The sequence below is a fragment of the Zonotrichia leucophrys genome, chromosome 7, assembly GCF_028769735.1.
Source record: "Zonotrichia leucophrys gambelii isolate GWCS_2022_RI chromosome 7, RI_Zleu_2.0, whole genome shotgun sequence".
Taxonomy (NCBI): domain Eukaryota; kingdom Metazoa; phylum Chordata; class Aves; order Passeriformes; family Passerellidae; genus Zonotrichia; species Zonotrichia leucophrys.
In genome coordinates this window covers 14,586,338-14,603,362 of record NC_088177.1, presented here as the reverse complement: position 1 = coordinate 14,603,362, position 17,025 = coordinate 14,586,338, and the positions used below count along the sequence as shown (strand labels likewise).

The 17,025-nt window shown below is 40.6% G+C and overlaps 1 protein-coding gene across 9 annotated transcripts in view; it reads right to left on the bottom strand.

The window, feature by feature from the left end:
• GULP1 (GULP PTB domain containing engulfment adaptor 1) overlaps positions 1-17,025 on the bottom strand; it is a 173,232-nt gene that overhangs the window by 134,627 nt on the left and 21,580 nt on the right. For 2 of the 9 annotated variants that reach the window (XM_064717625.1, XM_064717618.1), the window contains exon 1: positions 16,602-16,759. The exons of 3 other annotated variants lie outside the window; for them this stretch is intronic. The gene's annotated coding sequence lies outside the window, so the exon portion shown is untranslated. Of the gene's footprint in view, positions 1-5,786; positions 5,838-14,620; positions 14,644-16,601; positions 16,760-17,025 lie in introns of those variants that run through there. 4 more of the 9 variants (XM_064717628.1, XM_064717627.1, XM_064717621.1 and 1 more) reach the window with 3 other exon arrangements.

Here is a 17,025-nt window from a genome sequence, read left to right as displayed (position 1 = left end):
ATATGATCATAATTGGGATTCTCTTACATGTAACCATAATGACAGTGTGTGATTATACAATGACCCTTTTTCTGTAGGCTGTTGCCTTGTTCAGTACACAAAACAGAGGCAGGTCACCAAATGAACATCTTGTCTGATGGTCCTTCACAAAGCCTGGTGCATTATTTGCCACCAACCCCTCAAAGTGCAGCCTGAAGCCAGAGGACACTCACAAGAAACAGTTCTCTGGCAGCTCTCACCAGAGCACTTTATGGTCCACAAACTTGAGTGTGTTTCAAAAAGAGTGTTGTCCTTATTTTACATTCAGCCAGTGTGGCAACCCAACATAAGAGAATTGAGGTTCCCAATCTGAAATGATCATCAAGCATTTTCCTGCCTCTACTGAGAGGCTTAAACTCAGCTACACTCAAACTGATTTGCTGCAGGTGCAGTAAAACCTGGCAGAAACTACAGAAACAACCTGCCAAGGAAACATGTGCAAGCCCTCAGGTGTTATTTCCTAAAGAGCTATAAAATGTGGAGTACTTTATGATCAAAGCATGCTGCCCTTGATTTCAGGTATGAGAGTCAGCACTTGTTCAAATCACAGCCAAGAGCGAGGGGCAGGTATTTCTAACATCAGCAAAAAGCTTCCTACAGCACCTTGACCACTATTAATAAGGAAAAACAGGGTGAGGTTGGGAATCACATTCCCCAGAATTATGTTTGACTGGTTAAGATCTGTTTCAGGGTCTAGAGAGGGCAATAAGTTTTCAAGAAAGAAATCCTGTTTTTCTGTCCTATGCAAGGATAGAAAGGCAGAATTTGTATTTATGTGTGGGAGCACACTGACTTACACATGAACGCATTTTCTTAGAAAATCTTGCCACCCCACAGAGATGTCACATCAAATCTTTAGGCTAATTCTCACACAGGAGCAGCCCAAAACAAACCAGGCAACACAGACAGAAATTTTATACCAAGCCACAGTTTTCCTCAGCCTAACATACAGGCAGAACCTTTTTTCTTCATTAAAATTACAACCTAGGTGATATGAAAATTAACCTAAAGGCCCCTCTGAACATGCTTCTTCAAATAACTTATGACTAAGTTACTCCAGATATCTTACAACACATCAAATAGGCAATGACACAAGTGCTCGAAAATCTAATAAAACTCTAGCAGTAACAACTGTCAAGAAGCTGTAAAAAGTCCATGAACGTGGTCAGAATCTCATGGATGTAGAGACAGCCAGACAGGGCACCAAGAAATACAGAAATATACATGGAATAAGCAGAGAGGCGCAGTGCATAGGCACAGCATGGAAACTGGATATTTCCATGGGTTGCCTTTCAACACCCCATTGGGAATGATGCCCTGAGACCCACATGACCTCTGAAACCTCACACTGGTTACCTCCATGCCTCCAACACCCTCACACTCCTGAATTGTCTCAGGAGTGCAGCATGCTGACACGGCTCTGGAGGTAAACCCACAGCATTTCTGGAGTGGAGCTGCTCCTGGTTTGCTTAAACCACAAGCTGATGTGTTCAGTTCTGTCTGCATCCTGGAGTGCAAGTTCATAACCACAGGTATTGGACTGGACATTTTTCTTCATTTAGGAGACTCTTCATAGAGTCACAAAAGTTGTCATTATATACATATTTATTTTCCCCACTTTACTCCTGTTAAGGAGTGTGTTGGTAACCATATGATACTGCTGCATTGAGTGTCAGGGTTCAACAAACTGAACTAAACATAAGCACATAAAAAAAAGCACTACATGCACTACTGAAAAATCTTACAGATACTAATTTCAGCAGAATACTTGTAGAGTGTAACTATATATTCTCCTACAACCAATTCAAGAAACAAAACTTGAAATTACATTGGCTTTACTACTTTACAAACCAAAATCTTCATTAGACACACTCCATGTAGAGCCATCCTCACTTAAAAAACTACCAACTACTCAGATTTACCTTAACAAAAGCACCCCCTCTAAATGAATCACAATCACTTCAAGAACTGTTAGTTCTACTAACTGAAACTGGACCTAGTGACATACTTACTAGGCAGCATGGAATGTTATTTCTATTACACCTGGATTATATAGAATAGCACTGAAAATTCTGGATGTATAAAAACCAAGGTTTCTTTTCGAGAACCGAATATTTGTTACTGAAGTTCACAAATACAACAAGTAAAACAGACTACTTATTATAACTAAGAAATATTTTTTGTTAAATAACCAGGATCTCAGTGATCAAATATTCAGACAATATCAAGTAGAAATATTAAAATGTAACTAAGAATAGACATTTCACATAAATTTTTGACTGTAATACACAATTCAGCTAGGCACACTGATAAAATTTATCCGGAGCCCAAACACTAGATTTTGTGTTCACGTAGGATGTAGTATGCAGAGAGACATAAGAATATCTTCTCTTTTCAAGCAATAAATATAAATCAAAGCTGTGTCAACAATATAACCAATGGACTAAACAGATGAAGGTGCATGAAGCTCAAAGGAAATACCTTTAATTCACTGCCACAAATGTCCCACTTTGTATCATAAAAAGACCTAATTTGTTCACTTGTGCAGTTTGAGCCAGGAGGTGTCTTTTAATCCTTGTTTCACCACAAAGAAAACTTCCATCATCTTCTTTGATTTTTTAGTCCAGAGTTCTGTACAGTCCCATATATTCTCATTTCACAGATATCACCACATTCAATGTGCAATTTTGGACTGGAAAAGAAGCAGGACACTGATGACACTATTATTTCAAAGTCCAGGACATCAGGGTTAATGTATTCCATTCACTCATATTGCATATAAATCAGTTTTATAACTAAAAACCTTTCCCACAACTATGATTACTGCTATGACACAAGTGGCAGATGATTTTTTGGGGGTTTTCTCCTACTTGAAAAATGGAGAAAACACATTTTAAGCATATTGTTCCTAATAGTTAGCATAAATCTCTAAAAAGACTTGCTGAAACTTTAGATATTATCACTTCACATCTTAGTGTCCTGCTTGGTGTTTAGATCAGCAGTGTATTTCAGCTAAAATTATACACAGCGTTGTCTTCAGGACATTTGTATTTCTCATCACAGTAGAGAACAATAATAGGAAAAACCTCCTTTGTAAAACATATTAGGTATTAAAAAAAAAACCACAAGGGCTAAAAACATCCCATCCATGACATCACTGCAATGCAGCAGATGAAGAGAAAATCATTTTGCACAGGACTCATCTTTTCATCCAGAGGAGAACAGCAGCTCATATTTAAACCCAGGAGGTCTTGGTACATCTTTATCACCTATCATGTACATCAGAAAAGGAAATCTGAGTGTGTGGAGAACCGCAGTGGTCAGAGGAAGAGAGTGTTTGTGAAACACCGTAGAGATGGAAATTGCATCCTCATTGTTTGAGTCACACCTATTCCTTGTTTCCTCCTGAGCAATTCCAGATGGGGATCAGGCACAAAAAACAAATGTGGAGATATTCTTTCAGACTCCCAAGTCTTGATTTCATCCATTAGGTTATCACTAACTTCTGTGAATGAACTGGGAGATGCAGATGGACATGCACATTCAGTTTCAAAAACGTGGCAGAGAATTAGAGGTACAAAAAGAATAATGGAGAACATATTAAAAAAAGGCAGCTAAACCAGCTAACTGAAAAACACATGAAAGCCAAATTCAATGTTTTAAAATTTTATCCAATTGAAATCAATCATAAGAAGAAAAAAAAAAAAACCTTGCAAGCATGGACAAAATTAACAAAAAACAAAGAAAAAGCAGCAGAATTACAGTATAGAAAAGGTACAAATCAAACAAGCACAGCTGATGAAGCAACCCAGTGAACAACAAGATCCTAAAACTCTTCCATGTGTAATAAGAGCAACCTTCAAAGCCTCAAGATGGACATGACTACATAGCTGCTTGCAAGGGGAGAACAGACAGAGACAGCACACAAGATTTCCTCCTTTAGTTTTTGATTTCATTTGAAAGCACCAAAGCATGCCAAGCCATAAAACCTCCAAAAAAAAATACAAAAGATGTGGCAAGTCTGAATCTTGTGCAGATAGAGGAAGAGGTCATTTAGAACACTGCTGAACCAAGAATATTGAAATGACATCTGAACACAACCAAACTATGCAGCTTTAAATCTGTCCAGATTTCTGAAGGAATATTTGTAAGAAGAAAAATTAGCTGCAGAACCTGGGAGCATATGGAATGCATAGAGACCACCTACAGCAAACTGAGAATTCCATAGAAAAACAGGTAAGCTATTTGATTGATAGCCCACTGCCAAAAAATCTGGAACACTGAAGAAACATGGAAAAACCAAGGAAATTTATGTATAATGTACATATATTGGCTGTGACAAGCCAATCTGCTGAAGCACAACTGAGTAAAAGACTGTCTACTGAAAAAACAGAGTGAAGAGGGCTAGAGCAAAAGTTAGAAGAAAACAGAATGTGCTAAAATGTGATAAAAATAGAAGATAAATAACAGATGACTGAACTGCATGAGTATGATAAATAATTCAAAAACTTCACAATGTTGTGAACCTATAAGGCCACTCCAAAATAAAGTGCTGGAAAGGCTGCATCCATTATGATAGAGCTTAATGGATTAATTTTCATGACCAAGAAATAAAATCAAGTTTTTATCAGAGGCTTTATTACAGCTAACTGTCACTAAAACTCAGCAGATCTGAGTGATGAGCAAGAATTCACAGTTTCAACCACATCATACTCCAGTCAGCTTCATGTCTCCTACAGGGACAGCGACATCAATCTCTCTTTTCTAACAATTCATCAGAGTTTGTGAAATGCATGAAAATTTTATTGGAGGACTCCAACAAGTTGCAAAATCATTGCCAGGGAGAGAGGCAAAAGGAAAAATGAGACTACTCTGCTTCAGCCCAATTCCACTAAAGACCAGCTCAAAAAAGCCCAGTTGAACAGGTCTGTCTTCCTTTTCAAGATCAGTCCCTTCAACATCTGAATCCTCCTCTTTTCCAGCATCAGCAACACCATTAACTGAAAAAAGATCTGCCAAAAGGCAATTAAGTTCTGGCAAGTTGTGCTATGATAAACCTTACAAAAGTAAAGATTCAAAGGCAAAATTCTATCTTTAGCAAAAGCATTTTTTAAATGAGGGTGAGCAGGGGAGAAAAGCCACTGGACAAGACAGAGCCACCACACTGTTTGCTGCAAGTTCTGTTTCTTTTCTGTTATTAGTTAAAAGATAAACTGAGCTCTGTTGCATTCAAAAGTCAATACATTCCTCATTTTTGAAGAGAGATGAAACCAAGTAAAAAGCTTTTCTGTTTGTTTTGTTCTGATAGAGCTCAGCAGGAAAAAAGAGAAACCTTCCTAATACACACACATAGGAACCTGAATTCATAACAAAGGCAAATAAACTGAACACAGTAACAACAAGGTTTCTGCTTTTCTTCACAACAGCACTGTGCATCCTCACTTATTGAAGTGGGGTGCCTTGAAGAGCACAAAAGTGAACTGAAGGCCAGATAGAGACAATGTCCACGTGGATAAATCTGTTCTGGTTGGGTCAGCAAAGAACTGCACTGCAAGCACTGAGGAAACCAGTGTATGACAAACCAGTGCCTGGGTTTTACATCCATTAGGAAAAGCATCTGTACTGCATTTTACTCTGTTGCTCCACAGTCAGACTGAACATGTCTAAATTAACTTACTCCTCCCCTTCCCACTTCCTGGTCATATTTGATCAGTTCCCATACCAAAAATACCTGAGCCAGTACCCACAGAAAAGTGCACTAGACAGGAAAAGGATGTCAGCATATGGAGAAGTGCTTCAACCACCATCTCAGGAGCATCATTTGACTGTAAATGACTTCCACAACTGCAGGGTGAACATCTTGACACCCTGAGAAGTCACAGACATGAGCAGGATTCCTGCATGAACACAAAACAGAACTAATAACCATAAAATGACCATCATTCACAAAGCAATTTCCCACATTTCAGCCCTCACACCAGCCAGTTCTTTGCCATGTATACCAGTTTTCCTAATATCCACATCCCAGGGCAGACTCAAATAATTGACATGTTTCCAGATAAGTGACAAGATAGGAGCGAGCAGAAAACACTCTCCTCACCCTTCACACTTCCAGGGTGTCAGAAGCTCAGAGTACAGTTAATAAGTTGCTTTCTCCAGACATGCTACAAACTTATCTGAGCTGCAACATCTCTCTGTAGATCTTAGCACGTAAAATGTTCTTTGATATATCGTGAAACACATATCAGAAGTCTGTCAAGATATGTCAAGATTTCACCAAGTTGGTCAGCTAAGAAGAAATACACTTGATTGTACCTCAGACAAACACAATTCTACCTTAGACAAACACTGTCTGGGACTTATATTTGTGTCACGTTTCCCAAATGGCAGCTGAAATAATACACAATTGAATACTGGTGTCTGGGGGGAAAAGAAATATTTAGACCATAAACAAACAGGATCAAATTAGCCAGAAGTACACATGCCTTGCAGCAAGCACAAGAAACACAACAGCAAATAACACACATAAATATTCTTCAAAAGCATCTGGCAAGATTCACCATAATGAACTCAAAATATTCAAGCAATTATTTCCAGACAACCACTTATTTTCTTCAGAACTGAGATCCTTAGCATTTTATTATTTTCTTTACTGTCAAGGCATATTTCCTTAGTAGTTTGACTTTTTTTTTCCCCTTTGCCATTTGGCTAAGCAACTAAGTAACTTATTCAGTAACTTACAGACAACCTAGCAAATGAAATTTATTTGGATTAAATAGCAACAGATTACTTCAGTGGTTAAGCAGTCACGGGTATGCCAGCAACATAACACATCTCAAATATATCCCACTAATCCTATCAAGTATGCTTTTACTTATCTTTCACTAAACATCTATTTTATGGTCCATTTCTTCATACCTTCTAATCATGGCTCATTTCAATGTCAAAAAACCTGAAATCCCAAACTGCAAAGCACACACAATCACAACAAAGATAATTTTCTGACTAAGAGGTACATAAGGGACTGCTATGGAATTACTAGTGTTTACAACTATAAGCATATTTACTGCTTTGCTTCCTTTACAGGACAGATTTGTTACAGTTGAAAGTTCTCCCTTCAGGGCCGTTTAGAGAAGCACATATATCCCACAGATATGCCATAACCCATAAAGTCATCCCAGTAAGGCACAAAACTGTTCTCCTGGGGTTTTCTGAGAGTACAAGGGCAAGAGGAGGAAAGGGACATGGAAAAAGGAAGGAAAAGGTGTGCATGCAGGAGAGGGAAACTAAACCTCTAATTTAGAGCTGGAAGGATTTAAACTCATCTAAATCAGAAGTCTTTTCCATTCCCCACCTTTTGCTTGCTCAGATTTTGTTTATTTTTCTGACTCATTACTCAAAAATTTCCTAGATCCTAATCAAGTCTAACAATGCTTCAGAGGAAACACAACTCCAAAATGGGAAGGGGGAGAAAGTCTTATTTAGGAATTCTTCATTAGCCATTAAGTTATAAAAACTCAGGATATCCTCCAGGAATGGTAAGAAAAATGCTACATAATAAAAGTACAATATCCTTAAGTCATCAAAACATGACTTGGCTCTGAACTCTGGATGTCAAGAGCTTAGATGGTGACTGTTCATTCTTATATTGCACTTCTGTTTGAAGTACCCCAGATTCTTCCAGGAGTGGAGTATGAAATGAATTTCAGAATCAAGCCAAAAGTATCACAGATGAGGAAATCCTGAAATATATCAGTGGATCAGTGGTCAGCAAAGATACCGGAACACACAAAGTATATGGATCACACAGAGCGCCCTAAAAGGCCTCTGTTGTGACAGAGCCTCCAGAAGAAGCAGCTTCCTACTCCATTTTAAATGATTGTCTTGGCTGACACAGGCTACACATGATGCACTTCATCAAAAACCTCATCCATGAGCACTTGAAAGTGATTCACTTTACCCACACAATACCACCTCTCTTGTTTATTAGCTCTACATAATTTTCTTATCTGGCTTCAAATAAAATACACAAACAAATGATGTTGCATGTATTTTTATAGTGATTACATTTCCATCTATGGGGATTTAAAAATAAAGACTAAGTCATGGTTTTGTTTATGAAATCTGAGAATTTAAAAGACAAAACAGACTAATATGAGAACAAATTCAGATAAAGATGTTTTGTAAATGCATTCTAGTTTCAAAAAAATAACATTTGCTCCTTAGATATCCTTCATCCTATTAGATTCAACCTTGGGAAAAGAAGACTAAAACTGCAAACTTTTCACTAAAGCATGTCAGTCTTTTATGAGTCTGAGGCTGGGTTTAGAATTCATGGTGCAAATCTTACATTTTGAAAACACAGAAGACTGACAGGTATCAGCTATACAAGAAACAAATACGTGTATTAGCATGTACATGCCAGGTTTGCCATGTAATACTAAATGTCCATGTAGAATAATCTTATTTCTTAATAATCTAGTTTAATTAGATAGTTACATGAAACAGGGTGCTGTGACATCATATTACTGCTACGTCGTCACACCCTCTCCTCCTCCTCATAAAACTCAACAACAGAAGCCAAAATCTAAGCAGAGTGACAACTCGACATCTACTCCTGAGGATAATAACCAGCATCTCCACTTTTGTGCAAGACTGGAGAAATAAACACCATACAGAAGACCAGGCATTAAAGCAGTTCCTCAGAAGTACAGCACACTATCCTTGCCTGCGGTGACACAAATCCTCCTTCCTCGCAGCAGCACTGTCACTTGTGCAGTTAAATCATTTTTGCCTTGCCAATCAGCACCAAAGCCAAGCAAACACCTGCTTGTTTCTAAGAGAAATAATCAACAGTGCTGTCAACTGCACTTCAGTCTCCTGACAGATCACTGCAACACCCATGTAGGCTCTGCTTGCTCTGAGCTTTCCACATTGGTAGATTTGCAGTGGCCACCAGCTGTCTCATGTCACCCCAGTCAAAACCAGTAAATAAAAAGCCACATAGCTGTACTGACAGCTGGGGGTATCATCCATGCAAGCACATCATTCAGTGTGGCATGGCTGAAAGGCCAGATATTGATTTGGATTCCGGAATTACTCCACATACCAGAGAAAATTACTAATACAAAACCAGTCTAGCAGCTTAATAGCTGCATTCAATAACCTCAGACACAAAGCAAGGGGATTGGAACCAAGACCTCTGGGAGATGTACTTAGTTTTGAAAGAGAAAACAATGTACAGCTCATATATTCTTCTAGATTATCACATTTGCTGTTAATGGCAGAGTGCTTGTGACAAACACATGGGATTGCCAGTCACTATGGCCAGGTTAAAGCACAACTTGCAGGTTCTGCTGCCTTGCAGGGCAAAAGCTATATAGGCCCTGAGAGAACTTAGCCTGGAAACTAAAGTTCCCAAGTGCCCTCTCCAAGATTGGCTGATTTCTTAGGTACAATTTCAAACCTGTGGGGACTAAACCAGAAACAGAGCTCCCCTCACAGTGGGATGGGAGGGAAGGTGGAGAACCATTTTTACAGGCTGGAATGCTCCTAGGTGAGTTCTTTTGGTCTCCAAAGAATTCTAATATGCTTTTAAAAGAATAAAAAGTAGACTTAGCAGTGGAGACCCCCACTGAAGTAGAAAGACCACAAGCAATTTAACAAGAATTTTAGCCACTAGAACACTAACCGTTTTAAATGGCTGTGTAAGAAAATGTTACTTTACATGTCCCTTTCCCAGCCACAGGAATTGGCTCCTCTCATCTTATCACCCTGCACAAAAATATGTGCGTAAACAAAACCAACCCCTCCAAACAAAAAAACCAAAAAACTAGCTATAAACTCTGATTACAAGAAAATGTATGAAGCACTGCAATGGTAGCTACACATGAGCTGTGTCATCCAGCCAGGCGAAACCTGGAAGTTCTCTCTTTTAGGAATGTCAGCATTACATGCACTGACGTACCTGCTCAGCAGTGCTGACATACTGAATTTCACACCATAAAACACAGCAAAAGCAAACAATTAAGTGCAATTATTATATGGCACTGAAAGATTAGGGCATTAGTAACTGCTCCAGCTGCACAACTTGTTGGAAAAGTATTTCTTCCATCCTAAGCCCATTTGCAAAACATGATAAATTGAATATTAATGCAACATGTAACTTACAAAATTAGTAATGCAATTTTTAGGCTGCTTGAATCAAGAAAAAGAGACTGTCCTTATCTCAGACATTAAAGACCTTCGTGTTTACAAATCCACAGTAGGCTCTGCTTTAGAGCTTACACATGTGAAACAGATTAAGAGGCACCACAGTGGGGGTTAATGTCTCAAACTTTCTGCTGGCTACACCGTCAGTCCCCTGCTGCTGTTTTCTATCCCAAGTAAAGATTCAGCATCATTCACACTTCACCTCTCACTTTTGCTTTAAGTCTGCACACATTAATCTTAAGTACAGTTACTCTAAAGCAGGTATGACTCAGGCATACGATACCCTGCAACATGAAATCACTCTTTAGCTTTGATCCCAAGTGTCCACAGCTTTGGAAATGATGGTTCTACCACTTGATCAATCAGGAAACAGAAAAAAAAAAAAAAGAAAAGCTATCAGCTGCAAATTTCAGCAGTGGGGCAAGCCTCACAAGAGACTTCTTAAAGACCCAAGTCCTAAAATTTAGAGTTTGTGTGAAAAATAAATTCTTTTCAATACAAAATAAAGTTCAGGTCAATATACCTGTGTAAAGAAAAAGCTTTCAAGAAGGAAAACACTAAATGTTCACAAGGAGGCTGTAGTATTTTAAACCTCATTATTTTTACTATTTTGTTTTTTTAGGGAACCTGACTCATGATCTTTGAATGCACTGAGCTGCCAACACAGCATGTAGGAAGAAGGCATTAGAGACTGCACATATCTGCACAGCAAGGCATTTGGAAAAATGGCCTGGACAAACATTAAAAAATAGGTTTGAGGACACAAGAAACTTTCTTAAACAACTCCTAATTTAACTGGCATGCAAAGATGATTGCTGTTCCAAACAACATTTTGAGATGTGACTGCAGGAAAGATAATCTATTTTACTGGGAACACAGTCCTTTATCTAGGCTCATTACCTCACTTCAGTGATATGTTCCAGAAGATTTCACAACAGATTAAGAAAAAAAAGCTGCTGTTTCAAGAGACACTTTCTTTAAAAGATGTGCAAACAGACACACACCCTGAAATAAAAGCTCCCAACCCAACAAAAAAAAAAAATATCCATTAATATCAGGAGTACCTTTGTGTGCAGGAAAACCAATAATTACACCGGGTAGCAGATATAAATTGCCAGCACTAGCACAGAAGAGACTTGCCAAAGCTGAGCAGACCCAGCCTGCAGCTGGGAAGAAACCAGCTCTCCCCAGGGACCCCTGCCTCAAGGGGAGCTCCAAGACGCAGGGGAGGATGGGCAACCACCTCCCTTCCAAACATCTTTCTCCTCAGCAGGAGCAACCCCATCCCAGCCTTTTTCCTAGTGGAAAACAATTTTGATTTTGCCTAAACAAAAATTTTGCTGAGATCTCTGAATGAGCCTTCAAGGGCTACAGGGATTTAGAATGGAACACCTGGAAAGTTTAAGCACAATGTTTAAGTGCCTAATGTCCCATTCTGCCTAGAAGGAGCTGAAGATGGGACATCTGCATGTAAAAGAAGAAAAAAGGAAAGAGAAAGGAGTATTAAATGCCACAACAGGTACTAGGTCAGGATCCTGATTTACCTATTGAGGTACTGCTGCATTTGGTCAGAATTTTCCCCATTAAAACTAAGGGGATGGAGAGAACAGAGGAAGAATTGAAAGAAAAGAAATCACATTAAAGATGTTAAAATGTTCCAGAGAACCCAACAGTCCTCAAAAAACGATTCCATTCTATTTGAAAAAAATGAGGAGGAATTTGCATGCAGTTTTACAGCTTTCATGTTATTTTGGGAAGGATGAGAAGACTGAAGAGATTAGGCTCCTACATCCATATCTATTCCCAAATACCAGAGTATCCACATACCCTTCTCCACAAAGCAATAAAAAAATCTAGAAACAGCCACCACACACTTCTGAGTGGCAAAAGATTTGCCCTAGAATTCGCAAATTTTTCAACATAGAAATGCTATTTACTTGCATTGCTCAGGATATCTCTGCAGCACAGGAATAACCAGAATTTCCACAGATTATAGTTCTAATTTCTGGTGACCAAAAAAAAAACCAAAAAACTCACTTTAACTCTGTCAACAGAGCCAGCTGCAGTCTCCAACCAGTGCATTATTAAGAGAATTGTTTACCAATTTACACTTGTGCACACCATTGCAAGGCAAGGGTGTTGATCAAGTATTGTTGACAGAATACACAGAAAAACATTTGGCTGCACAGATGTTGCTGATGCTTTACAACTCCAAGTGATATAGTAAATGGCGAAAACACAGCTCAGTTCTCAGAGTAAGACCAGAATATGCAAGCTTGGGGTGCAATATAAAATCAATGCAGTAGTAACCAAGTGATTATATACTAATAAGATGAATAGGTCAGACTCTGGAATTGAAATGACAGAATTTCTTAATGGCTGCCCTTCAAAACAGAAAAAAATACTGCAGAAGTTAAAGACATTCAGTGCCTTAATCTAAGAGGCTTTCCAGTACTTTTTGACAAATTATCAAGCAGCCTGTGCGAAACTGTAGGTGTTACAGCCCGAGTTCTGCTTCTTGCTTCAGTGAAAACCACATAGATGGCTGTCAGAAACCCAGGTGTTGTCTGTTCTACAAATGTTTGTTTCCTCCAGCTACAAAATTCTACATACTCTGTCTTTGCTACTATGTAATTACACATCAGAAAAGTAAGTCACTTCAGCCTGATGAAACAATCCTATTTCAATTCAGAGTGCCCTCTTAGCCTGGTGATAAGAACATCTGCTTAAACTGGCAGAAGAGAGGAGGAATGCAAGTGGAAATGCTTTCCTGGGAATTCATGATGTGTTTTCAGCTGGATAAACTCTCTGTTGGGATCCTGGATGAAATCTGTGGTAACATCGCTTTGGACTCTTGATGTTCAGTTTAGTGTAACAAACGTTCTGTGAAACCATATACCAAGGGGGTCCTTAAGGGAGCACTGTCTGCTTGTTATGTGCAGTGGAGCTACAGCCTAGGTTAAAAATGCATTTAAGTGCATTAAAATGCTTAAGAAAAAAGATTTTTTTAGACTTAAGAGCTACTACTGACCATCCCCAGAGTCTTTGCAGTGCCCCTGGGCAAACAGAGTGGCACAGGCAAAGTCCACAGCCACACATCTGAGACTGAAAGGGTGAGCAGGGATGACACTACTGTCCTCAAGGGACAGACCACAAAATAAAGAAAATGGAGTAAGCCTACCTCCTTCTTCCTCCCAGCCCTAACCAGCACAGGCTGTGACTGTAAACCCAGATCAAGGCTACACGTTCAGTGGCAGTAGTTGGCCGTCCCACAACAGCAAAGGCACAGAACAGCTTGATTAAGCATTTAAGTCACAGGGATTGTTCAGGGGAGCACTGGCAGTGAGGTAGCAAAGCTATCTGCATGAACAAAGCCAACATTCTGATCTCAGGGATTCAGGAGATACCAGGAAGGAAATTACTTGCAAAGATATTGACAGATACATCTGCATGCACAGCTACATTCTGCAGGTAAGAGAACCAAAGAGAACATTGTTAGGTATGCAGAGGCACTGTGTGTTCTAACAGGGGCAGTATTGTTTGCTCTTTTCTGGATTACAACCCGAGTCTCTAAAGGAGCTTATCCCTTCAAAAATCAGATTACAGTAAGGCAAAAAAGGCGACAGGGAGAATGTTTACTTCTGCCCAATTAGCATATTCTTGTGCAACAACTCTATGAAGTCATGAACTAATGATTTTTTTGCCCTGTCTCAGAAGCTGATGTACTTGGAACACAGACTCAACTTCTGCCATGCATTCCATTGACAATAACTAACAAGTCTAAGGGACCTGCAGTTGTTCCTGAACAGAACCTGGTGGATTTTGCAGCTCTCAGTGTTCTACTTGTTCTCTTGAAAAAAAAATTAGAATCCTGACACAAGCTATACCAGGTATGACCAAAATTGAGTGACATAGTAGTTCCCCCCTCTGTTCTCTTTCAAGCTGTATGTTCCCCAGTTCAAGCTGAAGCTGCCCTTTAATTAATTCAGCTGGCAGTTCTAATTACGTTCTTATGACATGTTCAAGCAGTACACTCTTGAGGGATTATCTCAAGAGGAAAAACTAATTCCATAATTATAATACAAATTCCAGTTTATTGTATTAGACCTCTCAAGTATTTCATGCAAGTCTCCTGATGAGGACTTTTAGAGCATCCAGCAATGTTTACAAACATTGTACATTACAAAGAATGTTTACAAACTGCTACTGAACCACCAAATTTAACTTTGTCTACATGCAATTAGACTAGCAAATTAAAGTGACCTTGTAAAGGAAATTCTGAAATGGCACATCAGGTGAGTGCTTTGCAGCACAATAGATGCACAATCTTTGAACAGTAGAAAAACCCTCAAAAAGGTTACAAAGTTACCTCCAAAGACTAAGGAGGCAGTACGAACCAGTAGCTTGTGCAACATTCCCTCTTGTTTTCCACTCCTGTTAACTACATCTTCCTCCTTGCTGGTCTTCCAGTAGCAGGAGATTTCCTATGAGATTTAAAATGCTTTACACAGAACATTGTATCACTGTTCACTGTTGCAATCATTTTAATTTCTTTACTCATCACTCACAAGGCACACCCAATCACGTCATGCTAACTTCTCAGGCGACCAGAGTTGTATTTGCTCCTGCTCATTTCCAGCCCCCTTGAGTTGATATTCCTCCCACTGTAGCTCTGCTGAAAGTGCTAACCAAAGTTCTCCCTTGCATCCTTTAGCACTCTGCCATAACACCAGGCTTTTAATCCCTAAATCACTTTTTATCCAAGGCATTCATGTAAACATATGCCTTTAATGAGATCTGTAATCACTAACACGTTCATACACTTAAAATACATCCCAGAAGAATGTATGTATGCCTAATAACCATGGAATTATTTTCCCCCTGTTCTGTTGTTTCTAAATTCAGGTGGATAACCTCCAAATATTTGAAGTTGTACCTGACATAGTACTGCATGACAAATCAACCAAGTAAATCTACAACTAAGAAGCAAAACTTACTGTTCATTCTGAAACCACCATAAAAATAGAAGCTTGACCTTCAAAAATATATTCTCCTTTCTGGTGAATTGTTTTGTCTTATTTTGATTAACACCATAAGTAGCTCTGAAGTACTGCTTAACCCTACAACAACTGAAAGGTACCACTCATGTTACATGTTCATCTAACATACAGGAAAAGAGAATAATGGAAAATAACTTCTAAAAGGAGAAGTATTCACATAACACACAAATACAGGCACTTATTTATATTTATACTGAATAAACTAAATATATTGCTATAATATTTTACGTGAATCTCAGCACATTCAAAGCACCTTCATAATCACCTTCACGTATGCCTTGTTTTCCAGTTTATTGGGGGATTTAACATCTTTTTGTTGTGCTAACTTTACCTTTCCACAAAGATGACGTTTTAAGAACTTGTAATTGCAATGGATCTGTAGGAACTGGAAAGTTTAAAAGTTGCATGCTATTTAAATTAGAAATCTAATAAGTGTCTCAAGTTCAAAAAAAGACCCCAGAAATCTATTTCTTCGGAAGGGAGCCAATTCCTTTGTATGAAGAATACAATTAACCTTTACGGGTCTCTGACTGACTCTCAGTGCCCCCTAATAAATGAGAAGGACAGTGAAATTAAATGAACAACACACTTTTACACGGTCCTCTAATTGTCATACAACTTTCAGAGCCTCTCAAGCTGAGAATTTCTCCCTGAATCTCCCTCCCGACTCCAAGGCAGAGCCGCAGTCCTTGCTCAGACTTCTCTCTATTCGCATGACGATCGAGCCAACTCCTCCAGCACTCCACCCTCCCGACACACGCGGAGTTAAAATTATCTCGGTGGTTTGGGTTTGGTTACGAGCCGAAGATCCTCCCTTGTACAACAACTGAGCGCTCAGCAGCCCCAGCGGCGAGCTCGGCTGCTACGGCGGAGCCTCCCGAGGAAAACAAAACCTCCTCTCGGATAAAGGCTTTACTGTACTTACAACGGGCAAAAACCCCAACCCCGAATGAAAGGCAGCGCATTATTCGCAGCTACTTGAAATTCACCAAGCCCTGCCCGCGTGTCCGAGCCCGCGGGTCCGTGCGGGTGCCGGGCTGGGAGCAGCCGCTGCGGGCGGCTCCGGGGCGGGGAGCGGGGACCCCGCAGGTGAGGCGGGACCCGCGGGGGCGAGGAGCTGCCCCAGCAGCCGCCCCCGCCAAGTTCCGCGCCCACGGCAGAGCGGGGCGGCGGAGCCCGGGGAGCGCTCAGCCGCGGCGATCAACAGGCGCTCACACAGACCCCGTGCCCCCCTCTGTGCCCTCCGTGCACCGCGGGGCAGGAGCAGCCCCGGCGCGGGGCCCCGCGTACCTGCCGGGATGGAGCCGCCGGGGATGGAGCCGCCCGTGCCCGTCCCGCCGCCTCTCCGCGCCGCTCGCTCCGGCCACGGCCGCCCCGAAAGTTTCCTGACGTCAGCGCGGGCGGGCGGGCACGGACCCCGCCTGCTGCCGGGCCGGGCCGGGCCGGGCCGCCGCCGCTGCTCCCGGGCTCCCCCTGCCTCCCGCCGGCTCCGCCAGGGCCGGGCAGCGCGGCGGCAGCGAGAGCCGGCGTGAGGAGTAGGCGGCAGCTGAGAAAGTGAGGAGCGCGGTTTGGGAACTCTGCGCTCCTCAAGGAGGCATCTCCTAAAGAAAAGATATAGACACGCTCGCACTGGTCTCCGTTAAAGCTGCAATAAATTTTGTTGGGTACAGATCACATGTACACAACAGCATCACACTTCGGAGAACGTCTGCAG